At 36.7% G+C, this 14,309-nt stretch overlaps 1 pseudogene; it reads left to right on the top strand.

Annotated features, from left to right (window-relative positions):
• The first annotated feature begins 11,928 nt into the window (after positions 1-11,928).
• LOC109148700 lies at positions 11,929-12,775 on the top strand (annotated as a pseudogene).
• The last annotated feature ends 1,534 nt before the right edge of the window (positions 12,776-14,309 follow it).

Below are 14,309 nucleotides of genomic sequence, written 5' to 3'. Positions count from 1 at the left end.
GTTAAGACGAGGGAGGCCACATTTTGGGTTTAAAGACCATAGGGTATTAGTCTAGTGTTTTGTGATAGAGGGGGACTCATATCTTTTTGTGGAGATCAAGTCCATAGTAGGACCTTGGATTCCATGTTGTAAATTTGGACTATGTCTAGAAGCTTAAATGTATATATTATACTTTCAATTAAGCTATCTTTGGGAGTAGGAACTTTAAGACCAAGAGTTTGTTTAGGTTATCTTGTGGTTGATATTTTGTTTAGTAGGCTTCGTATTATATATAACGATATTTTTTGTCGTAGTAATACGGCCGGGTTACGCTCATTTCTGGGGCGTGACACAATGTCCTGAGGAATGCCATGGAGTTTGTAGACATGCTCCATGAACAATACAACCACATTTTCAGCAGTATATATAGGGATGAGATAAAGCTAAGAAGTAGCTGTATTTAGTAAATCTGTCAACTACCACCATAATGACTTCTTTTCCTTGAGAATTAGGTAGTCCTGTGAAATCCATTGATATACTTTGTCAAGCTTGATGAGGGATTTTCAGAGGTTGCAACAATCCAGGATATATAAAGGTATAATTATTTAAATGATCAAAATTGTTTAACATGATATAAAGGTAACAATCCAAGATATATAAAGGTATAATTATTTAAAAATATATCTAAAAATGATCAAAATTGTTGATACAATATGAATTCCAGTTATTGCTTAGAGTTAGTCTTTTCGGTGAACAAACCCCTATTTGGAGTGTTAATACAATAACAAGATCATCTTATTGATCACGTTTGATGAATTCACCGGTGGATCAATGTTTATCAGTACCATTTCTGTCATTTTTTATGATACATATACTTATATTCACTGTAAATTTCATTAGAATATTAAATTTGAATTTTAATTTGTTAGGTTTGAGGTTGTAAACACAAGACAGTTAATATAAAATAATTCAATCCTAACTAAATATTATAGTAAACATTTGTCTTATATTCTTTTTATTTTTAATATGTATTCCTGTCAGAAGATGTAGCAGAAAGTCCAAATGCTATCAATATTTCTAGGTTGTAACAGAGTACAGAAAGATAACGATAGCGGTCAAGAGATGTCTATTAGACAAATTCTCATCGATCCAGAGACTTCTGAGAAGAAAAAGGATATCGTTATAAATAAGGAGAAGTTGTCATAATGATTCATGGAGTTCTTAATGGGTGTTTGGTTGTTTTGAAACTATTTTGCCATGGCTTACATGCATATTTGGTTTACCATCTTTGACAATGTTTTTTTTAGTGCTTATTTTAATGTTTTTAAGATTGATCTAGACTATTTTTGGCTGGAACTAAGCTTGTTTTCAGTTACAGGTGATATTACAAAGCAACAGTAGTCAACTACGCTTAGAGCTTCTTGGTTCCAACATTTATTGTGTAGTGTATAAATAAGGTTAGGTTATTGAGCATGCAAAAGGATTATGGTTTATGTAAATTGTGAACTTCTTTTTTTTTGAGAAGTAATTTGTGAAATTCTTTTTTTTTTCTTCACTTAGAGATACCATCGTATATTATAAAATCTTTCTTATGTAGTCTTACAAATCATATATTGTAATCTGATGTAAATTTTTTTAATAAATATTCAGTTCGTGCAATAGTTCATTAAATAAACTGTGATTAAAACAAGTTGACTAATAGTACTATCACTCAATAACAAATGCAGAACACTTTAATTTCAATTTAATGCCTTTGTAAATATTCAATATTAAATACTGTATAAATTTAAAAAATTAAGTAATAATAACATTCATTTAAGTTTAACTCCAAATCACACACACAAACATATATATATATATATATATATATATATATATATATATATATATATATATATTATTTATATGGTCAAAATCACATGAATACAAAATTATGCTTACTAATTTTTTACAAAAATCAAATTCCTTTTCACAAACTGATTTTGATCACCTCTAATGAAACCTGAAAATTAAATTTGAGTCAAATATTAATCTATAATTTTTTTAGACCGAGAATGATGATTTATTAAGACTGAAAATTATGATTTTTTAAGACAGGAATTATTCATATATGTAGAGTAAAACAAGTATTAATTTAAAGTTTACTTATCTCATGAGCTATCTTATATATTTTTTTAAAGAGTTTTGAGACTTAAAAGGACTTCTTCATTAACAATTGCAGATCTTTTTAATGGTCTTTTTTAGACCGATTTCTCCTTCTTAGTTTATGTACAATAATAGCCAGAAATAATACTAATTCTTAATACATTCTTCCAAAGGCTGAACCCCAACCCTAAGGGACCCCCACACCCCGGCCCGACAGAGCAATCATGATGACTCAACTGAACATTAATCACAGAGGCTAGACCGGTGCTCACTGCGCACAAGGAGCCCCCCTCACTTTGAGAGGTTGCTCCCACACTGCCGCTGGTGAGACTCGATCTCTGGTCATTCTTCCAAAGTTTCACCTTTATGATCAGTTGAGCTACCCATGCGGGCACTAATTCTTAATACATAGATCTGCAATAGAAGGAGTTAGGGTATAATTAATAATTATTTTTATGTTCTATTAATGACATATTATAATTTTAATAAATATTTTGAAATGTACTCGTTACACTTTTCTTTTTGATTTTTTGTCGTAATCTATTATGTATAATATTCAATTTTAATACGGAAATATATTAGAAATCTCAGTTCTTATAACTATTAACAAATACTATATTCTTTTTATATAATTTTTAAACTATATTATTCACACATATAACATACATTTTGCAAGTTATTTTCCGTGCATCACAGGGGTATCATACTAGTTACTTACAAAAACCTTATCTCTGTCACTCACAATGTCATGAGGAATGCCATGGAGTTTGTAGACATACTCCATGAACAGTTCGACCACATTTTCAGCAGTATAGAGATGAGATAAAGCTAAGAAGCGGTTGTATTTAGTAAATCTGTCAACTACCACCATAATGACTTCTTTTCCTTGAGAATTAGGCAGTCATTCAATGAAATCCATTGATATACTTTGCCAAACCTGATCATGGATTTTTAGAGGTTGCAACATTCCAGGATAAGCTACATTTTCATCCTTGCATCTCTGACAAGTATCACAATACTTGATTGCTAAGATCACTTCTGTCTTCATTCCCTTCCAATAAAATAGTTGTTTGAGCATGTGGTAAGTCACTTGTTGTAAAGAATGACCTCTTATAGGAGAATCATGCATCTGTAACAAGAGCCTGCTTCTCAGGTCCCATTTTCTCCAATATATAACCTCCCTTTATATTTAATCAAACCCTTTGACACAGTAAACAATGAGCCTTCTTTAGGAGCAATCAAGTTTTCAGTGAGTATTTTAGATGCTAACTCATCCCCTTCAAAACTTTTCACAATTTCCTCTACCCAAAGTGGCCTGACTGTTGAGACAGCCAATAGTTCAGCTTGGTCCTAGACAATGCATCATCCACATAGTTTTACGCCCCTTTTTTATATTGTATAGTATAGCTTAACCCCAACTACTTGGTTAGCCCTTTCTGCTGCATGGCTGTTGTAATCTTCTGTTCCAATAAGAACTTTAGGCTTTGATGGTCAGTTTTGATTGTAAAATGTCTCCCAAGCAAATAGAGCCTCCATTTGTCAACTGCATTGATTATAGACAAGTACTCATTTTCATATATTGACAATCCCAAAGTGTTTATTCACAAACCCCTTGCTGAAATAGGTCACTGGGTTCCCTTCTTGCATCAGAACTACCCCAATCCCTTGTAGCAAGCATCAGCCTCTACTACAAATTCCTTGTTAAAATCAGGCAATGTAAGTACTGGGCAGTACACAAAGCCTGTTTTAACTTCTCAAAGGCAGCTTCTGATCCAGCACTCCATTGGAATGCATCTTTCTTTATCATGTTGGTAAGTGGCCTGCTTATATAGTACCATAAGTCTTAATGAACATGCTATAGTAACCTGTGAGACCTAGGAATTCCCTCAATTCCTTGATATTGACTGGTTTAGGCCAAGTTGCCTCAATAGTTAGCTTAGTATGGTCAGTCTGCAGACCTTTTTTTTCTGAAATGATATGCCCAAGGTATTCCACTTCTGACTTGGCAAACAAACACTTGCTGATGAGTTTGGCTAGCAACGGATGGTCCTTCATAATCTTCAAAACTTCCCTTAAATCCTTCCAATGGCTTTCCAAAGTGGGGCTGTACACTAATATGTCATCAAAGAAAACTAGAAATGAGTTTCTAATCAGGAGACTTATAAACACATAGTTCATGAGAGCCTGAAATGTTGTCGGGGCATTAGTTAGCCCAAAGGGTATCTCTTTGAACTCATACGTCCATTGGTGTGTCCTAAAGGCTGTTTTGTATTCCTCTCCATCTTTCATTCTTACTTGATGGTACCCAACCCTTAAATCCAGCTTAGTAAAGATCATATAATTTGCCAATTATGAGAACAAATCATCAACCAATGGGATAGAAAAATTTGTTTTTGATAGTTATTCCATTCAAGGCCCTATAGTCTATTCAAAATCTTTATGTATTATCCTTCTTAGGCATCAATAATACAGGGGATGCAAATGGAGATGTACTGTGGGAGATAATACATGTTGTGAACATCTCTTCCACCATCTTCTCTATTGTTTTCCCCTGCACAAAATAATACCTGTAGGGCTTGAAGTTCACAGGTTTGGCTCCTGGAATCAGTGGAATCTCATGATCAAAAGGCCTCTTAGGAGGCAATGCCTTAGGTTCCTCAAATAATTCCTGGAATTCAGGTAGGATTTCAGACAACTCCAGCATGTTTGAATCTGAATTATATTGTTGGAGGTTCCTTAACTCATCCTTGAGTATTGTGGATTGTGCCTTGCACTAAATAACCCTGCACCCCTTGTTTTTTCCACCTTTTGGCCTCTTTTTTAGTAGCCTGCTTCAATGAAATCTTTTTGGCCATTCATTTCAGTAACAACTTATTGCCATCTTTGTGGAATGAGATCCCAGGTGGCCTGGTATATAATTGGATTGGTGCAAAATTGTCAATCCAATCCATCCCCAATACCATGTCACATCCTCCCAACCTAAGCACTCTGAAAATCCTTCTCAAAGGTTTTTGTGACAACCCAAGAATTTATTTTATAAATTCGGTTTTTAGAAAATCCAAAATAGCCAATTTTCACTCCATAAAATTTTTATGAAGAAAATGGTGTTGAATAAATTATTTTGAGCCCTTTTAAATACGATTTGACACCAAGAATGGATTTAAATTTCAATATCCTAAATTTCCGGGTACATTGCGTGCCACATTTTGAACTAAGAAATATATCTGAGTGAAACCGGGAGAATTCTGAGAAGCTTAAACCAAGTGGTCATCTAGAAATCATTTTGGGAAAATTCCTTTTTTAACCCCAAACTATTTAAAATAGCAAATCTAGCCCTTGGTTCATGAAGCTTGGTGGACCACACTACTCCAAAGTTGTCTGATAACACCATTCTAGCCAAAGTTATTACATTTTTGCCACCAACCAATCATATGGAATCAACCTAGGATTTTGTGCTCCTATATATTGATCCCTTATCAGACTTAGCCTCTTGTTTCCACCCTTGAGCTCCCCTGCAAGAACACAAGCAATCACGGTAAGTATTCTTCATCTTTTCCTTTTTTTTTTTTAATCCTAGCCTTCCATCCTTCTCTGAGCTTATAAGTTAGGTTGCTTGTATGGTTTGTTTGAGATGTTTAGGAGGTGAAGGGGGTTGTAGCTAGCTGAAGAGGGAGGTGGAAACCAAGCTAGAAGGAGATAAAGCTACAAAGGTATAACTCATGGACTCCCAAGCTTTTTACAAGACTCTGTGAAGTCTTTGATGAATAGAAATGCTAGATATATGTTGTATTTGAGCTATTAAATAATCTATTACTTGTCTATGATATGTTGTTGATGTTTTGGATGAGTTAGAAATTGTAACACCCCACTTTTCTAAATCTTAATTACAATTCTAAACCACAATTAACATAAACTAAGCAGCGGATAAATAACTTAATAAGCAAACTAGTGGGAATGTCACCGCCACAACCACCACTCTGTGGTGATTGCACAGGCTAAGGATGGAACTAGAATAATAAAAAGTAACTAACATTCATAAAACTTAATAAAGAATCATAAGGGGGAAAAACACCCCGATGTCTAAGCATCAAACTGGAATATCAAATCATAAGTCTACAACTCCGTCGAAATAAACATCAAAGTCTACAATCCATCACACTAAACATCATGATAATAAAGAGAGTTCAGACTACTAGATCTACTAGACTAGTCTAACTCGATCACCTCTCAAACGATGGGCCCACCTGAAAGGGGTTTTACAAATAACATATAGATAAATAGGAAAATACCCGTTAGCACGAAGCTAAGTATAACCACACTCAACGCTGTAAAGTACTATAGAGTATACTTTGGAAAAACATTTGTCAACATACTAAATCAAACGATCTCATCACATAGACAACGGTAGATACCTACTTTTTATATGCTTGCAACCTATAATATCAACAGGCATTCTTCAAATATAAATAAGTCATCAACATAAATATGCCAACACATATTTCTCATAACAAATCTCATTATAACTAACTCATGCTATCAATCAAATTCATACTAACAACCAATACAAAATTATCTTCATGCTTTCAAGTTCTCATCATGCAAACTGGATAAGTAAGACCTCAAAGTGTAACTAAAGCAATCATACTCGATATACAATCTCGATTAATCATTCTCATTATGCAATCTCATGCAATACTATACTCAAATGCAATCTCGTGCAATACTATACTCAAATGTAATCTCGTGCAATACTATACGTATACTCATACACTCGTTTGTAAAAAATAGAATACTTTTCTGTGGATGTCTCTTTGAGTCATAATGACTTGCTTTCTTTCTTTCTTTCTTTTCTTAGAGTCGCAATGACTCACTTCTTTCTTTCTTTTCTTAGAGTCGTAATGACTCACTTTCTTTATAAATGGACGATGTAGGAACTTCACCATAGTGTGAATGAACCTATCCGGGCACGGCGTCTAGCCGACCTAATACTATGCTCGCCCACCGAACCACTCTCTTGGTTCTATGCTCAAACTCTGTGGAATCAGGTATCGAACTATCAGCGTGCACACCACCTGACCAGGATTCCAAGCCTGGCGGGCAGCTTCCAACCTCGTAACGTGGGAATACACCACGTTACATATACTGGGACTGCAATGTCCATAATAATCATCCGAGAGGACATAGTCCAAACGGGGTCCTCCAAAACCTCACTGATATAGATAATATATAAATATATCTCTCATGTACCAAACTTATGCATGCTACAACTCAACAATTTCTCAATGCAACAAAGTAATGATATACCACATGCTCATGAGTTTTTGAAAATAGTACTTAGGCTCACGTTGGCCACTTATGCACTTTTAAAACATGTTATACTTGAAATGCAAAATGCTATACAACATGCTACAAGTCCATATATATATCATAGAATTTCTCAAGAATACAATATCATGCTCGGTTTGCAACATATCAAACTCTATATATTTCTACCATCAAATATACTCCAAATCTCATTGATCAAACAACACATTCTAGTCATGCTTTTCTAATAAATCTTATTCTCACAGTGATCATGCTTCTCTACTCAATACATAAATAACATCAGGGCAACAAAGCAAAGCAATTCTTATTGCAGTGAACTCAAACAAACATACTATGAAGCAATTTCATCAATAAATCCATCATAACATGCTCATTTCTAATCCAAATTCAACGAAATCAAAGCCAAAACGTGCATCGATATGGCCCCGAGGTACCGAGCCACAAGGGCTCATGACACCTGGCCCGAAATGACACGTAGCTGAGCCACAAAGGCCCGACCACTGCACAGACAACACTCACGGACCAGGGGGCGGGGCTCTGCACAGACTGCCCCCTCAGGCCGCTATACCGCCGGGCCTAGGCAACGGTCCTCTCCTAGGGTCGTGCCCTAGGCTCGACCGGCCACGGCTCTAGCCAACGGTCCCCTTGATGGGTCGTTGGCTAGGGCCGTTACATCATCTGGTACACACTGTCTGTGCACCAGATGATCCATTTTCATCTGCAACTCATTCTCAGCGAACTCCAACTTATCCAAAACATCATCAACAGATCATAGACAAGTAATAGATCACTTCCTAACTCAAACACATAAAAATTTAGCATTTTAACTCATTTCTACCAAATAAACAAGGCTTCACAGAGCCAAAATTTGAAGAGGGAGTCCATGGGGTTATACCTTTGTAAACCTCTTCTTCTTGCTTGGATCTCTTCTTCCTCCCAACCTAGCTAGCACCTCCTTCACCACCTAAACTCCCTGAACAAACCATACAAAGCTTAGAATAGAACCTCAGAGAATGGATGAAAGCTAGAAGAGAAAAGGAAGGCTAAGATTGAAGGGAAAATGAAGATGAACTTACTGTGTTGTTCTTTCTTCTCTTGGCAGACAAATTTTGGGGTGAGGGAAAGAAAGAGATCAGGGAACAACAATGGAATAGTGAGGCTTTTATAGGGTCCAAAACCCTAGGTAGACCATCAATGATTGGTGGAGGGCAAAGTGGTAATTTGGTGGTTGTCTTAGAAATATCAGGCAAGAGGAGAAAATGCTTTTGGTCCACCTTGCAACATGGACTATAGACTAGAAAGGTGAATTTAAATAGTTTGGGGTCAAAATGTATTTTTCCAAAAATGATTTTCAAACAAACACTTGGTTCAGATTTCTCCCGGTCTCACTCATATTGGTTTCTCAGTTTAAAACTTGGTACGTGAAATATCCAAAAATTTAGGATTTTGGAATAAAAATAAATTTTGGTGTTGAATTAATTTAAAATGTAACTCAAAATAATTTATTCAAACACCAATTTATCGCAAAAATTTTTAATGAAGTGAAAATGGCTATTTTGGAATTTTTTTAAATTGGATTTATAAAATTAAACTTTGGGTTGTCACAGAAATGCCTGAGCTATTTTTGCAGATGAGAAGAAACCATCTGGTGCACAGACTGTGTGCACAAGTAGGTTGACCAGTCCCAACCAACGGCCCAACAAGGGGGCCGATGGCTAAGGTCGTTGCCAACCGGGCCTAGGGAAGGCCCTAGGAGAGGGCCGTTGCCTAGAGCCGGTGGCTAGGCGGTCTGAGCGGCGGTCCTAGTTGAGCCTCGCCCCAAGATCCGTTGAGTGCCTCCAATGCAGTGGCCAGACCCTTGTGGCTCAGCTACTTGTCGTTTCGGATGGGGTGTCATGGGCCCTTGTGGCTCGATACCTCGGGGTCGTCTTGATGCACGTTTTGGCTTTGATTTCGTTAAGTTTGGTTAAGTTTTGAGCTATTTATTAATGTTTTTGTACAAGAAAATGTTGCTGAAGTATTTGAAAATTTTCACTGTTTTTAAGTTTGTGAACTATCAGACTTGGATTATTTTATTTGCTGAGTATGTCATAGTATGATTGTTGAATAGAGAAGCATGAGCCTAAATGGTTGATTTTAGCTAGCAAAGCATGCCTAAAGTGGTTGTTATAAATTATTAAAGTTCACTGCCAAGTTCTAAATATTGAGCATGTTGTTTTAAAAGTATCTTTGAGTTCTAATAGCATGTCAACTACTTGCTAAGTGTTTATTGAGAAGTTTTGATAAGTTATGAGTTACAAGCATGATTTATGAAATTTGTTGAGTTTCACAGTGAATAGAAAGTAGAAGCATATGTTACAGTAAAGTGCATTTGAGCATTTCATGTTTTAAAAGTGCATAAATGACCAATGTGAGCCTAATTATTATTTTCTAAAATCTTATTTCCATGTAGAAAACCTTTATCTTGTCTATTGAGAATGAGTTGAGAAGTATGTGCATTTTTTTGCATAAGATAAGTGTTGCATACTTGACATGCATGAGTGATATATTTATATATATCTATTGTGAGGAAGACCTTGTTTTTGGAGGACCCGTTTGGACTATGTCCTTTCGGAGTAGAAAGCAATGGACATTGCGGTCCGATTTTCATGTAACGCGGCGTATTCCCACGTTACAAGGTTGGAAACTGTCCGCCAGGCTTGGAATCCTGGTCAGGGGGTGTGCACACTAATAGTTCGATACCTGATTCCACAGAGTTTGAGTTTTTAGAACCACGAAATTGGTTCTGTGGGCGGGATGAGAGATTGGTCGGCTATACGCCGTGCCCAAAAACCCGGCCTCGCCCACGAGTATAGAGAAAGCGAGTCATTGAGACTCTAAAAAAGCGAGTCTTGGAGACTCTAAGAAAGGAAGAAGCAAAGCGAGTCATTTTTTTTGGCTCTAAGAAACCTCCACAGAAAAAGTATTCTTTTTACAAAAGAGTGTATATGTATATGTACCTATTCTTATATATCTTGCATGAGATTGCATGATTAGTAACATGAGTTTGCTTATTATATATCTTGCACGAGATTGCATGATTAGTAGCATGAGTATGCTTATTATATATCTTGCACGAGATTACATGATTAGTAGCATGAGTTTGCTTATTATATATCTTGCACGAGATTGCATGATTAGTAGCATGAGTATGCTTATTATATATCTTGCACAAGATTACATGATTAGTAGCATGAGTTTGCTTATTATATATCTTGCACGAGATTGCATGATTAGTAGCATGAGTTTGCTTGTTATATATCTTGTACGAGATTGCATGATTAGTAGCATGAGTTTGCTTATTATATATCTTGCACGAGATTGCATGATTAGTAGCATAAGATTGCTTATGAGTTATTTGATAGCATGAGTTGCTTATGAGTTATACGTCTTGCACTAGATTGCGTGATTGATACTATGAGCTTGTGGTGAGTTATATGTCTTGCCAGAGAATGCATGATAAGTATATGACAACTCATGAATGTTTATTTGAGTTGTATGAGAAAACATGAGTTTATTTGAGTAAATGAGAAGCTTAGTTTGTTCATGATATGAGAATGTGATAAGTTGTTTATTGAATAAGTATGCCTACTTATTACTTAGGTTGCAAGCATCTAGAAGCTAACGCCAAAGTATGATTTAAGTGTTTAAGTGGTTGATTCAATACTGTAAACTCTGTTTTCCAAAGTATATACTGTATTTACTTTACAGGTTTGAGTGGCATTATACTTAATTTCGTGCTAACGGGTTTTGCTTGCTACTTGTTGTTTGTTAACCCCTTTCAGGTGGGCCCAGCTCGTAGGTACGGGAGAGTACGAGTTAGACTAGGGTTAGTTAGATGACTTGAAGTCTAAACTCTTGTTATTTGGTTTTTGTAGTATGTTATCTCTTTTGTTGGTGCCGGACACCGGGGTTGTATTCCCCTAGTTATTTGGATGTTAGTTTGACTTGATGTTTAGTTTTACCCTTAGCCTGTGCAATCACCGTTGGAAGGTGGTTGTGGCGGTGACACTCCTACTAAGTTTGTTAATTAAGTTTACTTTTCCGCTGCTTAGTTTATCTTATTTTGGTTTTAGTTTGTTAAGTGTTAGGAATAAATTGTAATAGATTTTGATATGCCATATTGTAAATCGTAGAACCCCACTTTTATTTCGGTTAGACTAGTCGAGTCATAGACCAAGAAAGAGAAAAATATAGGGTGAAGTGCCAAATAGCACCATGAACCAATTGCGATATGTCATGCCGCACCCTGAACTTACATAAGTGATTATTCAGTTCATAAACCGAAAAATTTTGTCCGCCTAGCCCTTTTAGCAGGTTTCCCTGTTGCCTTGGTGACATGGCACATGAAATGTGCTGATGTGGTTTTTTTTTTTTTTTTTAGATCTCCAAATTATTGGTTTTTAAGATCAGAGACTGAAATCATCTCATACTCAGCCACTTGAATACCAGATTTCTATAGCTCCGACGGCCATGACTACCGATTCCCTTTCAAAGCCGGCGAGCAAGCTCCGATGGGGAGAGCTGGAGGAAGATGACGTCGAGGCCCTCCATTTTCTCCTCTCGCCAAAGCAGGTCATCGACCCCGACGAGAACGGAATCAAGAAGGTGATTGAGTACAAGTTCAGCGATGATGGCAATAAGGTTAATTATGATCACAACCACGACCCGCGTTCGAAAGCTCGGCAAGGCGCGCCTAAGTAAACGGGCGATCGAGCGCTACTCCTGGCCCAAGTTCGGCGATGCTGTTCGTGAGGATGTCGACAGCAGACTCACCATGGTCTCCAACGAAGAGATCTTGCTTGAAAGGCCCCGAGCTCCTGGTTCCAAAGCTGAAGAGGCCAAGACGGCGGATGCACTGTCTGCTCTTAATAAACCGGGTGCTGTTTTGATGGTTTGTAGAACTTGTGGCAAGAAAGGTGATCACTGGATATCTAAGTGCCCTTACAAGGATCTTGCCGTACAGACTGACACCTTTGTTGACAAACCACCAATGTCTGATGCTAGCTTGCCTCCTGGTGCAACTAAAAGAGCTTACGTTCCACCAAGCATGAGGTCGGGAGCAGAGAGACCAGCTCGAATAGACATGAGACGCAGGAATGATGAGAACTCGGTCCATGTGACCAACCTATCAGAGGACACCCGAGAACCTGACTTGATGGAGCTTTTCAGACCTTTTGGTGCTGTGACTCGAGTCTATGTTGCTATAGATCAGAAGACTGGAGTGAGCAGAGGTTTTGGATTTGTCAATTTTGTAAACAAAAAAGATGCTCAGAGGGCAATCAACAAACTCATAAAAAAAACAAAAAACAAAAAACAAAAACAAAAAAAAAAAAGAAAGAAGAGACTGAAATCACGGTGGCTATCGGCCAGAATATCACGGAAGAGTATAAGAGGAGGTTAGTTTATATTTAATATAAATAAATGGTGACCTGCCAACTAAATACCTCCATCAGCAAAAAAAAAAATTAAAAATAAAAAAATACCTCCACATCATCAAGTTATAACCTGTTACTTGGAGACAACCTGCTAAAAGGGCTAGGCGGACAAAATTTTTCGGTTTATGAATTGAATAATCACTTATGTAAGTTCAGGGTGCGGCATGACATATCGCAATTGGTTCATGGTGCTATTTGGCACTTCACCCAAAAATAAATTCATTAGTTGAGGAAAATGGATGAAGAAGATATAAAGCCTAAAATCAAGAATTTGCCTAGTGAAAATGAGGAAGATGTATGCGTATGAAGATGTGTACACAAGTTATGAAGACTTTCACCCTAAAAAGAAATCTCTTAAAGAAATTCAAGAAGAAATCCCTCAACAAATCCCAAAGAAGAAAGAACGTGACTTGAAGGTTGCATGAAGCTATCTTAAAGATCAAGCATCTATAGAAAGAAAGGAGTACACCAAGTGGAACAAGATGATGACTAAAAGGTTGTATGGACGAGTTGGTAGAAGCTTGAAATATTATACGCAAGAGATTTCCCAAGTCAATTATGAAGTGGAAATACAAGAAGAAGTTGCAGAAAATAAGGAAATACAAGAAGAAGTGGAAATACTATCAATTATGAAGATGAAGTGCAAATACAAGAAGAAGTTGAAGAAGTGGAAATATAAGAAGAAGTGGAAATATAAGAAGAAGTGGAAATACAAGAAGAAGTTGCAGGAAATGAAGAAGTGGAAATACAAGAAGAAGTTGCAGGAAATAAGGAAATACAAGAAGAAGTTGCAGAGAAGCAAAAATACTAGTAAGGGATTAAATTGGAGATTATATTTTGAAGATAGAAATCCCAAGAAGCGTGATCTACACCAGATGAAGTTTTTGGGACGCTATTTTTGCGAGAACCTCAAGCTCAACTTGCAGAGAATCTCTGACATATCTGCAACGTTATCTTATCCTCTGAAAAGGCTATACAGCTAGAAGAAATTCAAAAATGAAAACATTTCTTTCCAACGGACAAATTCTCATTACCAGCTATAAAAGGATGAAGATTGAAGCAGTGGAAAGCAGAAGCAAATAGCAAGAAGCAAAAAGAACAGAGCATACGAAATTCAAAAGAGCTTTCCATCTCAAGAGCATAAATTGATATATTCTTAGTGAGATAAACACTCAGAGTGATACAGAGCTTACAAAAGAAATATCTAAGAGTGTTAGAATCTTCATCAACTACAAGAGACTAAGTGCATCATTGAAGATCAACTACAGAGTCTCGAAGTTGGAATCAAGGCAAACTTGTTTTGGAGCAAAACAAGGGAAAGGAGGAAAGTAACTTGGGGTTGTGAAATCCTGGATTGTCACACGGAGTTGTGAGATCCGAAGC

This window comes from Ipomoea nil, unplaced genomic scaffold (assembly GCF_001879475.1).
Source record: "Ipomoea nil cultivar Tokyo-kokei standard unplaced genomic scaffold, Asagao_1.1 scaffold2144, whole genome shotgun sequence".
Lineage (NCBI taxonomy): Eukaryota > Viridiplantae > Streptophyta > Magnoliopsida > Solanales > Convolvulaceae > Ipomoea > Ipomoea nil.
This window is presented reverse-complemented; position numbering and strand designations above follow the sequence as displayed.